Below are 5921 nucleotides of genomic sequence, written 5' to 3'. Positions count from 1 at the left end.
AGTCTATGGAAATGGTCTCTTTTAGGAGCAAGGTAACACAAAGTGCTTCACATAAGACATAAAGGAATCCAGACAAGATAAGTAAGAACCATAAGGCCACATCCATCATCAATACCGCTAACCCTTTTTGAGGGTCAGGTGCGGAGGCGGAGCCAAGCCCAGCTGACATTGGGGGAGAAACAGGGTACCAGACTGCCAGTCTATCAAAGGGCCTAACCAGGAACCCTTTGTGAGGCGAAAGTGGTAACCACCATCTCAACGTGCTGCACACGTAAACTGGACTTAAGAAGAGAGCATCCACATCGCAGTGCAAAAAATGAGAACAATAGTAATCTAATTAAAAGACGATGTCAAACAGAAAAGTGAGTTCACTGTACTTGTTTACATCTATACTTCTGTACTATTAGGTCATAATTTATTCTAAGCATGAATGCAATGGATAAATAACATAAACTGTATCTGTACCGTAAATCCTCACAATTACAACACACACATGAACTTCAGTAAAAGTTGTGGTTATGTGGTGTGGTAGTAGACGGTTGGGAGTGGGGGTGGGGGTGGGGGGTATGCCTAATGTCACTGTGTAATTACTTTCACCCCAGGGACCCCATTCTGTGCTGATTTACTATTCTGTTCACTGATGAGCTGCTTTGCAGAGGCACATCTGTTTTTACTAGTAGCCTACGACAATCCTCAACATTCAATAATTACCTAAAATGGAAATATATTTAGACTTGTAAGTCCCGACTGAGTTTTTTCATCAGAATATATTAATCTGAATGAATGACTCGTGTGAGGTTGAGTAAAGACTGTTGTGCACAGAAGAACATATTCTCAGGTCACTGAGAGAATTCCAAAGGTTGTAATACAAAAAAGCAATAACTGATGGGAGGTGGATAGGAAGAAACTACCTTAGTCAACAAGTGCCAGTGACCAATCCACACTTTACTGTAGATCAACACAGGGTCATTAAGATTTCAGTTCCATCGATATCAGAGGTGCCGTTAATTAGAGTAATTACAAATACTACAACACCAATAACTACACAAAAAAAATTGACAGCAACTCTCTGAATAACATGAGTCATAATTTGCTCGTTGACTAAAAGTATGAAAACTGAATGGATGTGATTTAAACTTGCAAATCAAATGGAGTTATTGCAATCAAGAATCCATCTGTCTTGGCAATTTGCTTGTGTCCAAACCACAAAGGGTTTGGATTATTCATCGTCCTGACAGAGGAACGACCAGCAGAAACAAGCTCTGGGTCTTTGGTGTAATGACAAAGCAAGTGTCTTGAGATGACAAGATTGGCCTCTCCTACAGAGGTTAGCGTAGATAACTGTACTGCTGTAGCATCAGTTATTTCAGAACTGGAGAATATTTCTTATTTGAAAGAAGAACAAAGGTGTAATATCAATGGAAAATAAGTTTTCATTCTTCTCTAGAGTGGTTTCAGCAATTATAATAGAAGCAGATAGACGGATGGTTCATCACCTGCCATGAATTTTTTGAAAGTACTCCCCTTTTCCAGTGAAGGTCTCCCAGATGGGTCTCTCTGACAAAGCATCTGCTGCATCAGGTTAGGTATATATACCTTAAATGTTCTTACTGTTGGAACTTGTTGAAGCAGTGGCTCAGTCATGAACTGTAAATCAGGTTGACCTCTGCTTTCAGGTCACAGAGACGCCTGGTTTGTCACCATTGTTTCTCTCTGCTCTGGGGTGAAATGAGCATTGTCTTTCAGCATGCTTCTCATTCCTCACCTTGCCGCCTCTCCTCCCATGTATACACCTTCATTTGGGCACCATGTCACAGTCAGCTTTTGCCAGCAAGCTGATTTTTCTAAACGTCATTTATCTCTGCTGTTTACGTTACCATCACTGGAATCAAAAAAAGCACCACTACCTGATTTTTCAGCAGGAAAACCCGCTTTTGTTGGCTACTTGCAAAACTGCAAAAAAATCACTCAAACCTGGTATCCCTGGCTCTCATCCCATTGTCTCGCTGGTACCTTAAGCAACTCACCCAATGCAGCCACTTGTGTTAATTACCTGGCCCTCGGTTGGTCTTATTTATAAAATCCAAAGGACAAGTTCCTCGAAAGACCGAATAAACACAGACCAGAACAAGAGAGTCTTCTGTTGAACTGGATCAGCAAATACAAAAGGCCAATCTGACCCACTAAAGACAAACACATGGAGTCTGGCCCAACCTATTGAGCTCAATAGCACAACCCAGACAAACTAATAGGGCAACAGGTTATTTAAGGGGCGCAGTGAAGCCACTTCAGCTATACATGATTCATTCATACTTTTATCTAGAGTCAACAACAGTCACCCTGCTCAACAGTAATACTACATACTGTTGACCCAGCAGCAAAGAGCTTATACTGGTAAAGGTTTCATTGTCAGTCTGATGACCTTGCTCCTTGAATATTTGTGTGGAGGGAGAAGCAGAGACTCTTATTGTGCAGGCGGACATGCACATGTATTTATTTTCTCAGTGCAAAGACCATGAATCACACAATCTCCTGATATTATTAGCTCTTAAGCCAGACTTGGTCTATTTGCAGACTTATTATTCCACTTATAGAGGGAAAAACACACAACAGGCAACAACGGGAGAGACCCTGCAGGGCCTAAAATAAGACAGAAAACAACGGGGTGATGGATTAGTCGGAGACACCCGAGAACGATGACTTCCGTGACCGTGAGTTTGATTGTTTCCTTGAGAAAAAAAAAGGTTTCAGGAAGGGAGGGGAGGGGGACGCACAATCTACCCTTGGAGGGGAAATCAATAGAGAAACCTTCCTCCATTTTTACAGTTGCACATAGCACATACACACTCTTTTACTGTATATTGTTATTCACATGAATGATCATGTCATTAATCTAGTCCACACTCAATCTCACGCAGCAGATTTAACATCCCTGAGAAACATCTACCTCACACCTAGCCTCATACCTCTGCAGCACCCCATATCATTCCATAGCACTCCATAGCACAAACCAGGTCCTAACAGTAATAACAAAAGCATTTGGCACTGACATCCACCTCCAGCTTAAGACTGTGTGTATACTATATAAACACGGAGGTAATATTTATTGTCAGTTGGCACTAGCTGCTCTGTAAGATTCAGATTTAAAGTGCCTGTGAACTAGATTCATTTACACTTGAATTCCTCACCCAGATTTCAGAGTTGAATGGATTTTTTTCCCATTCTAGAAATAACAAGAGTGGTATTGTCTTTGTGTTGACCCCTCTGTTCTCTCTGTCTCGTTATTTACAGAGCGGTTTAAAGACAAGCTGCAGCTCATCTTGTTGCTCTGAGCCCAGGGGGACAGTTGGCGTGTACCAGGCGCTAGTAAGAGACCGGAGACAAAGGAGGAAAGAGACTTTTAGACACATGGATGAATACAAAGAGATACACTGTAAAGGTGAACAGGGAGACAACTCAAAAGCGTCAAGGCAACGAACTTGGACTGGACACTAACATGTAAATCGCTTCATAAATGTTCCAGTTATGATGTCTGCCATAGTAAGAAATCTGGTTCCTTTTGAGGATGATGCAAAGTCTAAGTTTGCTCCATGTTGAATAGTGAATGGTCACATTAAAAAACTTTATTTTTTTTGTCAACCTGCTGCTCTTATGTGAATATATGGATAATGGTTCATCCAGATAAACAGTTGTTGCACTAATTATACATAAGAGTCCAGGAACCTCCGTCCTTCCTGCTGTATATGGGCCTCACAATTTGATCTGACCCGCCTCAAAATTTGATCATATGAAAGAAAGGATGAGATTGTTTTCATGTCCTCACTTGAAACTTGGGTGATGTTAAAGTAACATGCTTTGCGTACATCAGCAGAGCAAGAAGCAAAGAAAAAAAACACCAATACTGTATCTATTTTCACTAAGGTCATTTTTTTCAATTTTCAAAGTGAAAATATGCGTAAAAACATTTGTATTGAAACCCACACAGACGAGGGATTCATAATCTCAAGATGCTTTCGGACATTTTTGAATTGTTTTAAACTATGGAAATCTGCATTCCAGAGGCTCTGCACTTTCTCTGGATTTTCTCCCACTAGCCCCCTGGAGAATGTCCAAATGAGCCCATGTGAGAACACAGTAGGAGATCTTCCTCAGGCTGAAAAAGTCGGCCTCTCTCTCCTGCACCACCCTTACCTCAACACTCAGGTGTCTGAGTGAGGAATCCCCTGCTGTGTTGTTCATGTGTGAAAGGTAAACTCTGAAAGTCCACACCCAATTCTCTGGACATCTCCCCCGAGTTCGAAAAGAGACTGATAGAGAAAAAGTATGTGGGTGAGTGGGTGAAATAAGCCCCTGTCTTCATCAGGGTTTGAAGTGTTTGACTTTTGATAGGAGAAAGAAACAAGTCTCTCATCTGAGATATTATTGAGATGATTGGGAAAAGAAGATACAAATACAATTCAAGCATTGAAGTATGACGGAAAAGAAAAACCAAAAAGCAGCTATAACCAGTACTTTTTATGATAATGATGATTCTAAAACAATACGCCAGTATGAAAGAGGTCGGTCAGAGTGATGAACCCACAGAGAATGGTTTATGTAGCCTGACATTGAGATTCACTGATCCAGACCAACCAACTTTGAACTTTGGCTGCTGAGCATCAAGAACTCAATTTAACAGAATGGTTGTATTTTTTATTGGGGCACATATTTAAAAACTGAAACGTTTAACATGCAGGTAATCCTTATTTACGACATTGAATTTAAGTTTTGTTTTTACAGTACATAGTGCAAGTGCAGAGTAAATGCTTCACCGTCAGAGGCATTAGTCATATTCACATGCACACGTTGTCTGAGATGCACCGTGATGTAAAGACAAATGGATTTAATAGCAGCCGCCCAAATGGACATCCATTACATGATTTCATATCTCACATTTGGAAAACAATGTGAGTGTGTGTGTGTGTGTGTGTGTGTGTGTGTGTGTGTGTGTCTGTTTGCGTGTGTGTGTGTGTGCGTGTGTGAGAGAGAGAGAGAGAGAGAGAGAGAGAGAGAGAGAGAGAGAGAGAGAGAGAGAGAGAGAGAGAGAGAGAGAAGAGAGAGAGAGAGAGAGAGAGAGAGAGAGAGAGAGAGAGAGAGAGAGAGAGAGAGAGAGGAGAGAGAGAGAGAGAGAGAGAGTGTGTGTGTGTGTGTGGGTGCTTGTGTTTCAGTCTGTTTTAAACTTAATACAGGGATGAGTGCTATCTGCAGTTTACACGTAGGAGTGGTAAAAAGAGGTCACTCTTATTTTGTGTGTGAGTGTATAATGGTGGGTGACTGTGCATGAATGTGAGTGTGTGTGTGTGTGTGTGTGTGTGTGTGTGTGTGTGTGTGTGTGTGTGTGTCTTTCCATCCGTCATTGGCCCAGGCTGGAGAGGAGACTACTCGGAGCCCAGAAAGCAGGGGTCAAGTCAGGCTTACTCAACCCCACATACCCTCCCTCTCCCTTCTCTCGCCTCTCTCCATCACGCTCAGATGAGGGACGAGGGGGGTTGGGGGTTACGGAAGAGGTAAGGGGGAGGATCTGTGGAATGGAATGGGTGAGGACAAAAGTTGATGAGAGGAGGAGGAGGAGATCTATGAACAGAGAGGGAGCCATAAAAAGGGAGCGAAAGGGGAGGGTTGAGAAATGGAAGGTTTGGGGATTATTCTTGGTGAGAGGAGCAGATATATGGAGACAGAGAGAGAGAGAGAGAGAGAGAGAGAGAGAGAGAGAGAGGGAGAGAGAGAGAGAAAGAATTGGGAGGAAAGAGACAGAAAATCATCAGGACTTCTTTTATTGAATCAGGTAACCAGGATGATACCAACTGTTACATGACTCAAAAATAACACTCCTAAAGACACATAAAGACTCATAATGTGAAACCTGAGACCAGTTCAACAGA

Source organism: Platichthys flesus, chromosome 7 (genome assembly GCF_949316205.1).
Source record: "Platichthys flesus chromosome 7, fPlaFle2.1, whole genome shotgun sequence".
Classification (NCBI taxonomy): domain Eukaryota; kingdom Metazoa; phylum Chordata; class Actinopteri; order Pleuronectiformes; family Pleuronectidae; genus Platichthys; species Platichthys flesus.
Note: the sequence above shows the minus strand (reverse complement) of the source record.